Source organism: Arachis hypogaea, chromosome 14 (genome assembly GCF_003086295.3).
Source record: "Arachis hypogaea cultivar Tifrunner chromosome 14, arahy.Tifrunner.gnm2.J5K5, whole genome shotgun sequence".
NCBI classification, from domain to species: Eukaryota; Viridiplantae; Streptophyta; class Magnoliopsida; order Fabales; family Fabaceae; genus Arachis; species Arachis hypogaea.
In genome coordinates, this window is record NC_092049.1 from 54,128,008 (window position 1) to 54,146,568 (window position 18,561).

At 39.8% G+C, this 18,561-nt stretch overlaps 1 non-coding gene across 1 annotated transcript; it reads left to right on the plus strand.

Annotated features, from left to right (window-relative positions):
* The first annotated feature begins 18,209 nt into the window (after nucleotides 1–18,209).
* On the plus strand, nucleotides 18,210–18,317 carry LOC112745513 (small nucleolar RNA R71). Its single transcript, XR_003173437.1, has one exon. It is a non-coding gene; the product is annotated as a small nucleolar RNA R71 (small nucleolar RNA).
* Nucleotides 18,318–18,561: the final 244 nt, after the last annotated feature.

Consider the following 18,561-nt stretch of genomic DNA (forward strand, 5'->3'; position numbering starts at 1 on the left):
CGTAACTAATAACCCCGACCCTACTAAGAACTCCCCAGTTCTTACCCCTTCTCTCTCCTTTCCCCCTTCAGATGGAAGCATGAGTACCCTTCCGTAGTTTGCTGATGACTGTTCTGCAAAGAGGATTCTGCTCTAAGTAGTCTTCTGAGTCTAGAGTGAACTCCGTTACCTGTTTATATGTATATACTGTGAGGCCAGCCAACGTCTGCATCCTGCTTATCTATAAACTTTAACCTAAGTCCTCCGTACGATGTTGCTGTTATGTGGCCACTCGATGAAGTACTTGAGAGACGCTCTTTGATGACATATGATCATGCAGAGGATTAGTAGACGACCTTCCACCTTTTTATGACATTCCACCTGACTTGAGTTTTGAAGACATAGAACATACTTTCCCTCGCTTAGTAGTTTAGAGGGACTAGGTGAGTATAGAGTCTAGACTAGCCTGGACGCCAGCTTAGGGACCTCTTGATCAGGTCAGGACCTGGGATGTTGTATGTATATACATGTATATAGATATTATTTAGCTATATCTAGGGGTGTTCTAACTAAAAGTCTATACTCTAATAAAGGCTGGATCACCGAATATTGTCAACTGCTTGTGATATATTTATGTATGGTTGTTTATAATTGTTTTATATATTATCAGTTGTGAATTGATTATGAATGATACTGTTTGTTAATCCAAACATTTTTAAAAAAAAATACCTCGTAAAATAACTACGCTTTTAACAACGAATCAGGCTCATATAATAAATAATAGATAATAATTAGGTAGACAAGTTGGTAGCGCTCAGTTTCTAGTATGATCATGACGTACCAGAAATTGGGTCGTTATATGCAACGTATGAGTTGTGGGTGTTTTGTTCCTTGCGAACGTGTTTGCAGTTGTCAGGCTTGTGATCGAGTATGGGGATTGTAAAGTGCTTGATGGAGTTGGAAAGTTGAAGCTTTGAGGTTGATATGAGATTAGTGTGCGGATGTTAAGCACGTCATTTTAACCCCATCCTGTTTTATAGCCTTTGATGCTTTGCCCTTCAATTACATGATTGACCCGTGTTATCTTTTGCATTGAGCCTACCTTGTAACTTTTGCTTTGCAATCACACTCCTACCTTTACATCCTTATGCTTATGACAATCAAAGTATTTGAAAATCGTATATATGATTATATTTTGAGATATTTTTGCTTCTTCCTTAAATGTGTTCAAGGGTGAACTGTTATGGAATTTCTTTCATTTTGTATGAATTTTCGAGGGCGAAAATTTTTATAAGGTGGGTAGGATGTAAGACCCAGAACTTTTGAAAAGTCTTATTATGATCATGTCTCAAATCATATAGTTATTTATAGCCTTAATTCCAGAGATTATTTTATTAAAGATAATTAAGGCAAGTTTTGATTTAATGAACTTGAGATAAGTTATGATTACTATCCAATTTTATAATTATTGGATTATTTTCTATATTTAAGGTATAAGGCTGGTAGTTATGAAATAATAAGGATTTTATTTGATTTGGACTAGATAAGTAATATTTTAAATATTAATACTGCTACTTTAGAAAAATAAAGGGGTTTCATTATATTATTTCTTATTATTTTGATTTGGGCATTTTATGGAAATAATTTGTGAAATTTATGAGCAAATAGTATTTTCTATATATAATTAGTGTTGGATTTAATTTGGGTTTCAATTATTATATTATTCCCAATTTTATGTGAAATTACCCAATCACCCCTAACCCGAAGTTTCAAAATAAAACCCTAGCCCCCTCAAACCCACGCAGCCGCAGCTGCTGCCCCTCTCTGCCCTAAACACACACAACCAGACATACGAAGAAGGAAGGAAACAGAATTTGAGAGAGAAGAGAAAGGAATGCCGTCGCACATCCAAGGGTGGAGATTGAGAGAGAGTTCACCGCGCCGCCATCGCCCTCACCGCGTCGCGCCGCTGCGGCAGTCCACACATCCTTGTCATCTCCAGGGGAAAGCTAGCGCCGCCGGGCCTCCTCATCGATCTGCCTGTCACGTTGGAGGCGCGAGCCATGGACGCCGTTGAGGGAGAAGACGCGAGGTTGGTAGAGCCGCACCCAGTTCCAGTCACGCCGCCGTCTCTGCGCCGTCACAAAGCAGATCTGAGACAAGGGAGAGGACTGCGATGGGGGGAAAGAGTCGCGCCACCCAGTCATCGGTCACTGCCAGCGAGAGGCCATCGCTGCTGCCTCTGTCTTCCCATCGCAGATGCCTTCGGTGCTGCCACTAGAAGGTCGCCGGAGTTAGTTAGAACTGCCGATCTGATTCTGTTTTGTTTTGGTGGATGTCGGGATCCCCATTCTAGTGTCGCTGTCGTTGTTAGGGTTGCCGGGAAGAGGAACCCGTCTGGGAGAGAGAAAACGAGGGGGTTGTCACCGCGAGTGTCGCTGTCAATAAATGAGGGAATCGCGCCGCCGTGCCTGACCACCGGAAAAATGCCACTGCCGCCATCGGAAAACTTTGTTGGTAAGGGTTTTAAGTTGGTTCTCCTTTCCGTTGAGTTTCTGGGAACCTCATTGTCACTGCATGTTATTCAGGTCACCGCTGTCGCTTGAGGTGGCTGCCAGGCTACCGCCGAACCGGTTCAGAGACCATTGCTGTTTCGATTCAGCCGGTCTTTCTTTAGTTCGGTAAGCATTTCGATTTGAAAGCCCTTTGGTTACCGTTTTGTTATCATACGCTGAGGTTTGTGGCGTTAATTGCTATAAGGCTGAGCTTCGGTTGTAATATGTTGCGATTAGTGTTGCTACGGTTATTGTGAAAGTGGCTGGGAGCTGAGGTTTTGGTTGCTGTCAGTTCGGGTTGAGGCGGAAAGGACTTGATGAGGCGTTTGGGTTATGGAATTGCGTTTCGAGGTAGGGGCGCTTTCCAAAAACTATGTTTTAAGTATTAGAATTATTATATATGGATACTGTTGTGAGATATTGTGTATTTGGTTTTTGTATCTGCCTTATGTGTTATTTGATTGACTCGAGTGATTATGGATGTTGGTTTGGTTGAATTGTTGTGCGGCTTTGTGAAATGTTGTGTTTTGAAGTGATTCTTTAAAGATTTGAAATCTGAGTTTAATCCGTTGAGGATTGATTTGATTTCAGTCAATTATTTGTTGATGTGAAAAGTCGAATGCACTTTTGAATTCAGCCTGGTTTACTTTAATTGACTTAATCTTGGACAAATGATTTGTTACTGAACCGTTTCTTTAAAGCTTTGGAAATGAGTTAAATCGGTTGATAATGAGTTGATTTTGAAATGGTTTTCTTGAGATATGCCACTGAGGCAACTGTTGGACTTAGCTTGCTTTGAATTGATTTCTGGTTTTGAGCTGTTGAAAAGGAATGAGAAACGATTTAGTTGGGACCCGAACTGGGTGGCAAAAGTCCAAGTTTTAGGGGAGGTGCTGCCAAAATTTCTACAAAATCCTAGTCTTGTTTGAAAAGTTATTTAAAAAGGATTGGATTTGAGAAGTTGTATTATTTGATTTATTAAGAGAATATTTATATTTTCAAATTTAATTTATTTAGTGAACTTTATGCCTTGAGTTTGACTTATTTAGAAATGAACTATTTTTACCGTTTGAATCACTGAAGGAAAGAATGATGCTCTAATATTGATTTCAATATAAAAATGAGCTTTTAGTGATTTCAAAGGAATCTAGACTTTTGATTGAGCAATTAAGTTTTAGGCATTTTGGAAGAGTTAGAAAAATGGGTTCTAAAAAGAAACCTGAAAGTGGTTTGATTCAAATGAACCGGTTCCTTTTCAAATGAGTTAATTTTTGGACCGGGTTGGAACTTATGATTTTGTATGGTCAGTTTCATAATAAATTCAGTTTTATTTACTTAAACCGAGAATCCATGATTTGAGTTTCAATGAATTTTAAGGAATTGATATAGGTTGACCTTCGCTAAAGACTTGGGACTCTGCCGAGAAGCTTTTATTATAAAATCCCATTGTTGGACGGGTGGTTTTGAATACTTTGAAATAGATCCTTAACTTGTCATGGTTTTGGAAGTTTTGGAAAGAGAATGCCGAGAGTGGCTTTGTTTTAAACAGGGAACTCACTTTGAGTAAATTTGGCCTATGAGCCTGAGATGATTTTAGAAATGAGATCTTTAAAGCCAAGGCTGAAAAGAGTTAAAATTTGATTTCAAAGTGAAATGGCTTGAGAAAAGTGATTTGTGGCTTAAATGCCGGTTTCATGAATTTGATGATGTTGAATGGTGGAAGTGCTGTTTTGTTATGGGCCGGAATGGCTGTGTATGATTATGAATATTGGCTGGTTTTGGATTGAACCGTGAGCCGGAATGGCTGTGTATGATATTGATTTATGGCTAATTGTCGAATGAGTTATGGGCCGTATGGCTGACTATGAATTATGAATTTAAGCCGGATGGCTGAGATGGATGTTGATCCATGGCTGGGACTGAATGAATATATGCTTGAGATACCTGGCTAGTAGCAAGGGTTGTGGTTCATCTCACTTGCTCCAGGTCAGAGACTGTGACGCCTGGGTAGTAGCGGTAGTAGTGGTGATTCCACTCGCTCCAGGTTGAGCTTTTAAACACCCGCCTGGGTAGTAGCCGCAGTAGTGGTTATTCCATTGGCTATGGGTTGAGCGGGTAGTAGCAATGGGGTTGTAGCTCAAACCTACTTGCTCCGCGATGGGTGTTTCTGTCTATGGTTAGCTACTAGGACGTGTCGGGTTGGCTATATAACCGACAGATGATATCATTAGCCACTAAGGACAGGCATGCATCATACGCATCTATGTCACATTGTTTGGGTGTGCATATTATACTTTGTTTGCCTATGTGATTAATTGCTAATTGTTCTACTTGCAATAACTGTTTGTTTGTGCTTGCATCTTCCTAATTGTGTTTGCTACTGGGACTCTGTTGGACTGTGGTGATTGGTTGATGGTTGGATTGTTTGGGCCTAGGGCTGTGGTTGGAATGAGATGAACCGATGGTTGATTTCGGTTTTGTGTTTCTGGTTTGGAATAAAATATGAAAGGCTATTTTGTTTCAGCATAGATAAACTATTTTGAAAGGCTTTTGAGTCTTTGAGAATTGAATGGTTCCTCTTTTAGAAAAGATTTCCGACTATACTTTCATTGTAAACCGTTGTTTTTGAAAAGAGGCATGAGACTGTTATTAATCACTGGTGCGGTTATCTTCATGTATCCTATTACAGTAATTCCTAAAAACCCTCTACTAAGAACCCTTTCGAGGATGATGTTCTCACCCCCCCTACATTTTTCCCCTTTCAGAATATGGGCGTAGAAGTTACGAAGAGTTTATTTAGTTGTTGTTGAGATGCTCTGTATTGCTTTAGATTATTATTTGTACCCTCGCCTTTATCTTGAGATATTCTGTAAGAGGGATAGGAATTGTATTGTCTAATTCTTGTAATATTATTTATATATATATATGTGTATATATATGGATGTACTTTTATGAGCTTTTGTAAGTTGTATGGTATTCTGTGAATGTACGCTATCAAAGGAAACTATTCTTTTTGGGAACGGTATTGCGGTTTAAAGTTTTAAACAGGCTCATATTTTAGTATTAAATAATAGAAGTGTCGTCGGAATGTTCGAGCTATCAGAGTGGTGCAGCCGGAAGCGTGAGCTTTTGTTGTTAGGGTGTTACAAAAGATTTTTCACTCAAATCAATTGGGATGTCAATGCCCTATTAAGAATTTTTTTCTTGGAGAATTTTATTATTTTAACTAAGCTTATTATATTTATATGCATATGCAACAAAAAATCCTAAAAGACCTAAAATGAAATGCAAAAGTGTTGAGATTAGAAACTTGTCACCTAAAAACACCGAACGGTCAGACGACAACCTCCCCACACTTAAAAGTTTGCACCATCCTCAGTGCATTCTAAGATGAGCAAAGGGGGTATGGCGACTCTCCGAGTTGCTACCTTCAGCTAGTAGATCAACCGGTGCTGTGTGTTCTTTTGTCTGCTTCCATTGTTGCTTATGGTGCATTAGTCAACAAAAATAGAAAATAACACCGTAAGCTGAGGAAATTCAAAAGCAAGGAACACACGGTAAGGAACACTATAATGAAGTATAATAAAGTGAGTGAATCAGTTGTGACATTAATGAACAATAGGTGTGTGGGTCCTAAATTGGGCGCGGTAAGGAACACACACACACTAGCATAAGAAGCTTTGTCACAATTTATACAAAAGAAGCATGCACTTCACTCATTCTAGTGTGCTTGAGATGCTCTAAACTTGTGGGTTAAGACAACCCTAACAAGCAATAAGGAAGCATGAAAGCATTCAAGTTAAAGATAACATATGGATGCATATGATCAAGAAGCACAAAGCATTAAGGTAAATGCATAACATCCATCAAGAGAGTGCCTAATCAAATAAAGGAAATCAAATCACATGGGGGCCAAATCATGCAATTCAAAAGATCTAGACAACGTCAAGGCAATATCACATGTACTTGGTATTCACATGATTAAGTATGAAAAACTCAAAACCAAGTAATGAATTGTAACCTCAATAATAGAATCCAACAATTACAATTAACAACAATGATGTTAAAATAACATCCTATCAATGATTAGCAGCAGTGAATAGTAAACAAGATTAATAATCCAACACTTAGTATGAAAAAGAGAAAATGAAATAAAAATTTAACTAATTAAACAACTAATTAACTAACTAAAAAAATGGTTATAGATGGTGTTTGGAAGTGTTGGATGGGGGTAGGAGAAGGGAAGAAGAAAGGAGAAGGAAAGAAATGGTAAGAAGAGAAGAAAAGAAGAGTGTTGAGGTAAGGCGATCCACGCGTATGCGTAATTGACTCGTGCGCGTGGGTGGTAGGGTGAACTGGAGGGACTTGAGCAAAAATCAGATTCAGAGGTTGAAGAAGGACTGCAGATGCTGTTGGATTCTGACCGTCCTGCATTCAAAGTGGCTTTTCTGGAGCTACATGAGTCTAAATGGCGCGCTCTCAATTGTGTTGGAATGTAGACATCCAGGGCTTTCCGTCAATATATAATAGTCCATACTTTGCCCGAGTTTAGACGATGCAAACTGGCATTCAACGCCAGCTCTCTGCCCTATCCTGGAGTTAAACGCCAGAAACAGGTTGCAAAGCAGAGTTAAACGCCAGAAACAGGTTACAAACTGGCGTTCAACTCCAAGGAAGACCACTACACGTGAAAGCTTCAATGCTCAGTGCAAGCACACACCAAGTGGGCCCCAAAAGTAGATTTCTGCATTATTTACTCATTTCTGTAAACCCTAGTTACTAGTTTAGTATAAAAACTACTTTTAGTGACTTATTTCACATCTCTAGAACACATTATGTAACTTTTACGTTCTAGACCTCCATGGGAGGCTGGCCACTCGGCCATGTCTACCCTATTATCACTTATGTATTTTCAACGCTAGAGTTTCTACACACTATAGATTAAGGTGTGGAGCTTTGCTGTTCCTCATAAATTAATGCAAAGTACTATTATTTCTCTATTCAATTCAAGCCTATTTCTTATCTAAGATATACATTTGTTCTTCAAGCTGAGGAAGGTGATGATCCGTGATACTCATCATCATTCTCACCTATGAACGCGTGCCTGACAACCACTTCCGTTCTACTTGCAATAGCTTAAGTGCATATCTCTTAGCCTCCTAGTTCATGATGCATGGTTGCCTCGCCTGACAACCGAGCCTTCCATTCCATGAGATCAGAGTCTTCGTGGTATAGGCTAGAATTATTGGCGGCCATTCTTGAGATCCGGAAAGTCTAAACCTTGTCTGTGGCATTCCGAGTAGGATCCGGGAAGGGATGGCTGTGACGAGCTTCAAACTCGCGAGTGCTGAGCGTAGTGACAGATGCAAAAGGATTACTGAATCCTATTCCAATATGATCGAGAACGGACAGATGAATAGCCGTGTAGTGACAGCGCATTTTGGACCATTTTCACTGTGAGGATGGGATGTAGCCATTGACGACGGTGATGCCCTACATAATGCTTGCCATGGAAAGGAGTAGGAATGATTGGATGAAGATAGCAGGAAAGTAGAGGTTCAGAAGGAATAAAAGCATCTATATACGCTTATCTGAAATTCTCACCAATGAATTACATAAGTATTTCTATCCTATTTTACGTTTTGTTTATCTTTTAATTATTAAAACTCTATAACCATTTGAATCCGCCTGACTGAGATTTACAAGGTGACCATAGCTTGCTTCAAGCCGACAATCTCCGTGGGATCGACCCTTACTCACGTAAGGTTTATTACTTGGACGACCCAGTGCACTTGCTAGTTAGTTGTGCGAGATCATGAAGAATTAAGATTATGAACGTGCATATTATGTTTTTAGTGCCGTTACCAAGGAATAAACGATCACGATTTCTGCGCACCAAGTTCTTCCAGCTAAGTCTATTTTCTGTAGGATGCCTTTTATGGGTTGGTTGGTCCGAACCTTGATAGTGTGAGTTTGGAAGTACGGGCGGAGTGATGGCGTGAAAATGGATTTAACACAAACTAACCGGCAAGCATACCGGGTCGCATCAAGTAGTAATAACTCACGTGAGTGAGGTCGATCCCACAGGGATTGATGGATCAAGCAATTTTTGTGTGTGATTCGTTTAGTCAAGCTAGCAGTGATGAATTGGTAAAAAGAAAAGAAAGCAGTAAACCAAAAGCATAAAAATGAAAATCAGAGCAAATGAGAAATGACAAAAACAGAGATTCATCAGGGATTGGAGATATCTAAATCCATCATGAATCAAATGGATCTCAACTTCTTTCTCAATCATATGAACAAATCTATGGCGGATTGAAATTGATTGGATCCCAATTCCTTGGCAATCCAATCTCTCTAATCATAATCAATCTCGCCAATTTCTTGATCCAATTGTCATGAGAAGCGGTTAAGCATTTTCTCTCATCCATAAGCCACACTAACTCTCAAGATCTCAATTCCTCCCTAATGATGTTGATCAAGAGAGTAGTGAAGGATAGAGCCACAGTTCTAATGCTCATGATTCCCCTTCCGGGGCTTACACAAGCATTCATAGATTCAAACCCCCTTCCGGAGTGAATGAATCATCAACCAAAATAGAGGATATCTGATAGCTACCCAAGCGGATTGAGAAAAAGAAAAAGTTCACTCAATCATGTGAATCAAAATAGAGCTCCTCCCCCTAATGAGTGGGGTTCAATGGATCATCGCTCAAAGAACAGATGCAAAAAATGTAAATTGCAGGAAATTAACTCAAGCTCAATGAGAACAGAAATGTAAAATTAGCAGAAGAAAAGTTGCAGAAGAGAATTACAAGAAATTGAAATTGCATAAGCTAAATTGAATTCAATACTAAAATGTAAAAATGTTTACAAAACCTTTCTTTTCTACTCCTACTCCTACTCCTACTGCTCTCTTGTAGAGCCAGCCTCTGATGGCCTTGCATGTTGACTAACTTTTTCTTCTGAAACTAATGCATTTATATAGGCTTTCCTAAATTACAAATGAAATTGAAATTGAAAACAAATTATAATTAAGTAAAATTCCTATTCTAGATGATCCTTGTGGTCTTCATTGGGTGATATGACTGGGCTTGCTTGCTTGTAGTTCAAATGGGCTTGGAAGGAAAGTAATTGCACCAGAAGTGAGGCTTCCAGGAGAACGTAGTGTTCTTAAAGAGAACGTAGAATTTGGGCACCCACGCGTATGCGTCCTTCACGCTTGCGCATCCCTGGTTTTCTGGCTTATCGACGCATATGCGTCATCCACGCGTACACATCCCTTGCAGCGTTCACAAAACGAATGTAGCGTTCATACAACGAACGCTCCTCCCACGCGTACGCGTCATACACGCATACGCGTGGATTGCAAAATGTCCCATCCACGCTGAGCCTCATTCATGCGTTCGTGTGCTCATCCCAAATGTCACTTCCATGCGTACGCGTCAAGCACACGTACTGATGAGCGGATATTTTATACGCTTTTTGGTGATATTTTCATGTATTTTTTAGTATGATTTAGTTACTTTTTATTATATTTTTATTAGTTTTTATGCAAAAATAACATTTTTGGACTTTACTATGAGTTTGTGTATTTTTCTATAATTTCAAGTATTTTATGGCTGAAATTGAGGGACCTGAGCAAAAACCTTATTCAGAGGCTGAGAAAGGACTGCAGATGCTGTTGGATTCTGACCTCCATGCACTCGAAATGGATTTTCTGGAGGTACAGAGGTCCAATTGATGCGCTCTCAATTGCGTTGAAAAGTAGACATCTTGGGCTTTCCAGCAATATATAATAGTCTATACTTGGCCCGAGATTTGGTAGCGCAAACTGGCGTTTAAACGCCAACTCCTTACCCTTTTCTAGCGTTAAACGCTAGAACTGGCATAAAAGTTGGAGTTAAACACCCAAACTGGCACAAATGCTGGAGTTCAATGCCAGGAATAGCCTATGCACGTGAAAGCTTCAGTTCTCAGCCCAACACACACACAAAGTGGGCCCCGGAAGCGGATTTCTGCACTATCTATCTTAGCTTACTCATTTTTTGTAAACCTAGGTTACTAGTTGAGTATAAAAACTACTTTTAGAGATTTATTTTGATCATCATGACATTTTTACATCTAAATTTTGTATCTTCTACAGCATGAGTCTCTAAACTCCATGGTTGGGGGTGAGGAGCTCTGCTGTGTCTCGATGGATTAATGCAATTACTATTGTTTTCCATTCAATCACGCTTGTTTCTATTCTAAGATATTCACTCGCACTTCAACATGATGAATGTGATGATCCGTGACACTCATCACCATTCTCAACCTATGAATGCGTGCCTGACAACCACTTCTGTTCTACCTTAGATTGAGTGTGTATCTCTTTGTTTCCTAGTTCACGAGTTTGATTGCCTCTCCTGACAACAGAGCATTCAAATCTATGAGATCAGAGTCTTCGTGGTATAAGATAGAATCAATTGGCAGTATTCTTGAGATCTGGAAAGTCTAAACCTTGTCTGTGGTATTCCGAGTAGGATCCGGGAAGGGATGACTGTGACGATCTTCAAACTCACAAATGTTAGGCGCAGTGACAGTGTGCAAAAGGATCAATGGATCTTATTCCAACACTAGTGAGAACCGACAGATGATTAGCCCTACGAAACCCGTAGCTGGACCATTTTCACTGAGAGAACGGATGGTAGCCATTAATATCGGTGATCCATCAACATACAGCTTGCCATGGAAGGAGCCTTGCGTGTGTAAAGAAGAAGACAGTAGGAAAGCAGAGATTCAGAAGACAGAGCATCTCCAAAACCTCAACCTGTTCTCCATTACTACATAACAAGTATTATTTAATCCATGCTCTCTTACTCATTCCAATTAAAAACTGAGAATTATTATTGATATCCTGACTAAGAGTTACAAGATAACCATAGCTTGCTTCAAGCCGACAATCTCCGTGGGATCGACCCTTACTCACCTAAGGTATTACTTCGATGACTGATGACAAGTCATCTTAGCCTAGTTTCACTAGCCTTTTTCTTTTGTTTTCAATTGAATTATGCACTTTTTTGAGCCACAAGCAAGCTAATTGGGTAGATTTTCATGTTTCCTTTGATTTAATCAACCATGTATGAATTCATGCTATTTCATGAGATTTTATACTATAATTGTCACATATTATGAAAGAATGAATATCTCATGATTTTAAGCATAGCTTTGATGTGTTTGGTTGATTAATGATAGGTGAAGAAAGCTTGGAGAAAGGTTGAAGCAAGAAGGAATAGCTAGGAGTAAAGAGAGGACAATAGAATAAGTGAAATTGAATCAGGAAGCAAAAAGCTGGACCTAAAGTTAGCCTCAAACTTCTGCACAAACTTTTGGGTGAAAAGTTAACCCCAACGTTAGCCCCTAACTTTTGGGCTAACGTTGGAACTTGAAAATCACTCCCTGGGCACCAAAAGTTTGCGCCAACGTTAGCCTCTAACTTTTGGGCTAACGTTGGCACATGAAAAATACAAGGGGAGGAGCAAAAGTTTGCGCCAACGTTAGCCCCTAACTTTTGGGCTAACGTTGGCGCCATAAGTGCACTAAAGAAGGCCAACGTTGGAGCAAAAGTTAGACCCCTAACTTTTGCACCAACGTGGGTATCAGCAAAATATGGGGGCTGATATGAAAAGTTGGACCAAAAGTTTGCCTCAAACTTTTGCTCCAACTTTTGGTCCAACTTTTGCAAAACTCCAACCCGGTTCATTTGGTTCACTTTGGTTCTTCTCCAAACTTCAAGAGCAATCAACCAAGGCCTCTTTCAACCCAATTCCACCAAGAGCAAAGGCCCAACTCAAGGCTTGAAGATCATTTGAAGAAAGTGTATAAATAGAATAGAATTCAAGTTCTTTGGGGAGTTTTTCCCTTTGAATTTTCATAATAGTTTTCGGAGAGCTTTGGATATTGAGTGATCTTTAATTTCTTAGTCTTGGGGAAGGAGAATTCACTTCTCTTCCTCTTAGTTTTATTGCTTTCAATTTCAATTACAATTGTCTTGGATCTTGGGTTGGAGAATTGAAGAAATTCTGTTTCAATCTCATCCTTGGATCTCTCTGCTTTATTTACTGCTTGATTGAATTTAATTTCTGTTAATTGCTCTTCATCTACTTTCATTGCATTTTACAATTCCCTTGCAATTGTTCTTGTTGGATCTAGGAAGGCATTGAGATCTAGACTCGGTTTTCTAGTCTCTGGGTCCTAAGATCTGAACTTTCAATTTCTAATTTTCTGTTTACTGTTTTCATATTCATTTACTTTTCTGCTTCAAGATCCGATTTAACCCAAACCCTCTTTTACTTCTCTGCTTGATGCAAATTTACTTTTCCTTGTTTAATTTCTGCAAATCCAAGTCCCAATCCCCTTTACAATTCAAGTCATTTACATTTCTTGCACTTTAAGATTCCGTAATTTACATTTCTTGCATTCTAAGTTTCTGCCATTTAATTTCTTGTTCTTTAAGATTCAGCAATTTATTTCCTGTTCTCTTTAATTCCATACAATTTAATTTCTGCAAATCACAAAACACTCAACCAAATCTTGATTCGCTTGACTAAATCAACCACTAAACTAAAAATTGCTCAATCCTTCAATCCCTGTGGGATCGACCTCACTCCCGTGAGTTATTATTACTTGATGCGACCCGGTGCACTTGCCGATTAGATTTGTGTGTTTTGGGAGAAATTCATTTTTCCACCAAAATACTCATCAATGACCCAGTGCACTTGCTGGTTAGTTGTGTAGAATTGCAAAAGTGTGATTGTGATTTCGTGCACCACGTACGCGTCGATGGCTAAATGTCAAATCAACTTTTCAAAAGCATCGCAGGCATTCATCCAGAGTGAACGTTGCATTCTTGGTTGGTGAACGCTGATCCTCCTTCCACGCGTGCGCGCCATGCATGCGTATGCGTGGATTCCAAAATTGTCATTTGCGCGCGCGTGTCTTGTACGCGTGGGGTGTGTGAAATCGTGATCATTGCTTCCTTGGTAACGGCGCTAAAAACTCAATACGCACGTTCATGATCTTAATTCTATTTCACAACTTCTTACAACTAACCAGCAAGTGCACTGGGTCGTCCAAGTAATAAACCTTACGTGAGTAAGGGTCGATCCCACGGAGATTGTTGGTATGAAGCTAGCTATGGTCACCTTGTAAATCTCAGTCAGGCGGATATTAAAAGGTTATGGAGTTTTCGAATAATAATAATAATTAAACAGAAAATAAAGATAGAGATACTTATGTAATTCATTAGTGAGAATTTCAGATGAGTGTATAGAGATGCTTTTGTTCCTCTGAACCTCTGCTTTCCTGTTGTCTTCATCCAATCCTTCCTACTCCCTTCTATGGCAAGCTTTGTGTAGTGTATCACCGTTGTCAATGGCTACTTCCCATCCTCTCTGCGAAAATGGTCCGATGCGCTGTCACTGCATGGCTAATCATCTGGAGGTTCTCGATCATTCTGGAATAGGATTCACCCTCTTTTTGCGTCTGTCACTACGTTCAGTACTCGCGAGATTGAAGTTCGTCACAGCCATCCCTTCCCGGATCCTACTCGGAATACCACAGACAAGGTTTAGACTTTCCGGATCTCAAGAATGGCCATCCATGGGTTCTAACTTGCATGTAGAACGGAAGTGTTTGTCAGGCACGCGTTCATAGGTGAGAATGATGATGAGCGTCACATAATCATCACATTCATCATGTTCTTTGGTGCGAATGGATATCTTAGAATAGGAATAAGCTTGAATTGAATAGAAAAACAGTAGTACTTTGTATTAATTCATGAGAATCAAACTTAAATTGTTGCTTGTCCCCAAGCAACTGAAAATCAAATAGGATAAAAAGAAGAGAATATACTATAAATTCCAAAATATCAATGAAACATAGCTCCAATCAGATGAGCGGGACTTGTAGCTTTTTGCCTCTTGAATAGTTTTGGCATCTCACTTTATCCATTGAAGTTCAGAATGATTGGCATCTATAGGAACTCAGAGTTCAGATAGTGTTATTGATTCTCCTAGTTCAATATGTTGATTCTTGAACACAGCTACTTTATGAGTCTTGGCCGTGGCCCTAAGCACTTTGTTTTCCAGTATTACCACCGGATACATAAATGCCACAGACACATAACTGGGTGAACCTTTTTCAGATTGTGACTCAGCTTTGCTAAAGTCCCCAATTAGAGGTGTCCAGGGTTCTTAAGCACACTCTTCTTTTTGCTTTGGATCTTGACTTTAATCGCTCAGTCTCAAGTTTTCACTTGACACCTTCACGCCACAAGCACATGGTTAGGGACAGCTTGGTTTAGTCGCTTAGGCCAGGATTTTATTCCTTTAGGCCCTCCTATCTACTGATGCTCAAAGCCTTGGATCCTTTTTACTTACCCTTGCCTTTTGGTTTTAAGGGTTATTGGCTTTTTGCTCTTGCATTTTGGTTTTAAGAGATTTTGGCTTTTTCTGCTTGCTTTTTTTTTCACTATTTTTTCACTTTTTTTTTTCTGCAAGCTTTTGTATTCACTGCTTTTTCTTGCTTCAAGAATCATTTTTATGATTTTTCAGATTATCAAATAACATGTCTCCTTTTTCCTTATTCTTCAAGGGCCAACATATTTAACATTCATAAACAACAACTTCAAAAGACATATGCACTGTTCAAGCATTCATTCAGAAAATAAAAAGTATTGTCACCACATCAAAATAATTAAACTAGTTTCAAGGATGAATTCGAAACCATGTACTTCTTGTTATTTTGTAATTAAAACATTTTTCATTTAAGAGAGGTGATGGATTCATATTCAATACTTTAAGGCATAGACACTTAGATACTAAGGATCATGTAATAAGACACAAACATAAATAAACATTTAACATAAAAAAAACGAAAAACAGAAAATTTAAGAACAAGGAATGAGTCCACCTTACTGATGGTGGTGTTTTCTCCTTGAGGAACCAATGATGTCCTTGAGCTCTTCTATGTCTCTTCCTTGTCTTTGTTGCTCCTCCCTCATTTCTCTTTGATCTTCTCTAATTTCATGGAGGATGATAGAGTGCTCTTGATGTTCCACCCTTAGTTGTCCCATGTTGGAACTTAGTTCTCCTAGGGAGGTGTTGATTTGCTCCCAATAGTTTTGTGGAGGGAAGTGCATCCCTTGAGGCATTAGTGGTTATGAAAAAAAACAATGCTTTTTCCACACCAAACTTAAAGTGTTTGCTCGTCCTCGAGCAAAAGAAGAAAGAAAGGATGAGAAGAAGGAGAGATGGAGGTGTGTTGATGGTTTGAATTTGAGTGGGTGGGTGTAGGTGGTTTGTATGATGGTTTTAGGGGAGTAATGGATGTGAGTGGTGAAGAGGTGATGGGGAAGAGAGATTGAGGTGATTGGTGAAGGGTTCTTGGGGAAGGGTGATATAGGATTATGAGGAGGGAAGGTGAGTGGAGGTAGGTGGGTATCCTGTGGGGTCCACAGATGCTGAGATGATCCTGTGGGGTCCACAGATCCTGAGGTGTCAAGGAATTGCATCCCTGCACCAATTAGGCATGTAAAACGCCTTTGCATGCAATTCTGGCATTTAAACGCTGAATGGATGCTTGTTCTGGGCGTTCAATGCCCAGATGCAGCATGTTTCTGGCGTTGAACGCCAGTTCTATGCTTGTTTCTGGTGTTCAGCGCCAGCTCTATGCTCTGTTCTGGCGTTGAACGCCAGCCAGATGCTCCTTACTCGCGTTTAAACGCTAGTAAGTCCTTCCTCCAGGGTGTGATTTTCCTTCTGCTGTTTTTGATTCTGTTTTTAATTTTTGTATTTATTTTGTGACTCCACATGATCTTGAACCTAATAAGACATGAAAGAACAATAAAAATAAAAATAAAATTAGATAAATAAAAATTGGGTTGCCTCACAACAAGCGCTTCTTTAATGTCAATAGCTTGACAGTGGGCTCTCATGGAGCCACACAGGTGATCAGGTCAATTTTATAGACTCCCAACACCAAACTTAGAGTTTGGATATGGGAGTTCAACACCAAACTTAGAGTTTGGCTGAAGCCTCCCAACACCAAACTTAGAGTTTGACTGTGGGGGCTTTAGTTGACTCTGTACTGAGAGAAGCTTTTCATGCTTCCTCTCTATTGTTACAGAAGGAGATCCTTGAGTTTTAAACACAAGGTTGTCCTCATTCAGTTGAAGGACCAACTCTCCTCTGTCCACATCAATCACAGCTCTTGCTGTGGCTAGGAAGGGTCTTCCAAGGATGATGGATTCATCCTCATCCTTTCCAGTGTCTAGGATAATAAAATCAGCAAGGATGTAAAGGCCTTCAACCCTTACTAGCACATCCTCTACTAGTCCATAAGCCATCTTCATAGATTTGTCTGCCATCTCTAATGAGAAATTAGCAGCCTGTACCTCAAAGATTCCCAGTTTTCCCATTACAGAGAGTGGCATGAGGTTTATCCCTGACCCAAGGTCGCATAGAGCCTTCTCAAAGGTCATGGTGCCTATGGTACAAGGTATTAGGAACTTTCTAGGATCCTGTTTCTTCTGAGGTAATGTCAGTTGATCCAGATCACTCAGTTCATTGATGAGCAAGGGAGGTTCATCTTCCCAAGTCTCATTACCAAATAATTTGGCATTTAGCTTCATGATTGCACCAAGGTACTTGGCAACTTGCTCTTCAGTAACATCCTCATTCTCTTCAGAAGAAGAATACTTATCAGAGCTCATTAAGGGCATAAGGAGGTTCAATGGAATTTCTATGGTCTCTAGATGAACCTCAGATTCCTTTGGTTCCTCAAAGGGAAACTCCTTGTTGATCACTGGACGTCCTAGGAGGTCTTCCTCACTGGGATTCACGCCCTTTTCCTCCCCTGTAGGTTTGGCCATGATGGTTATATCAATGGCCTTGCACTCTCTCTTTGGATTCTCTTCTGTATTGCTTGGGAGAGTACTAGGAGGAGTTTCAGTGATCTTCTTACTCAGCTGGCCCACTTGTTCCTCCAAATTTCTAATAGAGGACCTTGTTTCATTCATGAAACTCAGAGTGGCCTTAGATAAATCAGAGACTAAATTTGCTAAGCTAGATGGATTCTGCTCAGAATTCTCTGTCTGTTGCTGAGTGGATGATGGAAAAGGTTTACTATTGTTAAACCTGTTTCTTCCACCATTAGTAAAGCCTTGTTGAGGCTTTTGTTGATCCTTCCATGAGAAATTTGGGTGATTTCTCCATGAGGGGTTGTAGGTGTTTTCATAAGGTTCACCCATATAATTTACCTCTGCTATTGTAGGGTTCTCAGGATCATAAGCTTCTTCTTCAGAAGATGCCTCTTGAGTACTGTTGGATGCAGCTTGCATTCCATTCAGACTCTGAGAAATCATATTGACTTGCTGAGTCAATAGTTTGTTCTGAGCCAATATGGCATTCAGAGCATCAATTTCAAGAACTCCCTTCTTCTGAGGCGTCCCATTACTTACAGGATTCCTCTCAGAAGTGTACATGAATTGGTTATTAGCAACCAAGTCAATGAGTTCTTGAGCTTCTGCATGCATTTTCTTTAGGTGAATGGATCTACCTGCAGAATGGTCCAGTGACATCTTGGAGAACTCAGACAGACCATAATAGAATATATCCAGAATGGTCCATTCTGAAAGCATGTCAGGAGGACACCTTTTGGTCATCTGCTTGTATCTTTCCCAAGCTTCATAGAGGGATTCACCATCTTTTTGCTTGAAGGTCTGAACATTCACTCTAAGCTTGCTCAGCTTTTGAGGAGGAAAGAACTTAGCCAAGAAGGCCGTGACCAGCTTATCCCAAGAGTTCAGGCTATCTTTAGGTTGTGAGTCCAACCATGTTCTAGCTCTCTCTCTTACAGCAAAAGGGAAAAGCATGAGCCTGTAGACTTCAGGATCTACTCCATTAGTCTTAACAGTCTCACAGATCTGCAGGAACTCAGTTAAAAACTGGTAGGGATCTTCTGATGGAAATCCATGAAATTTGCAG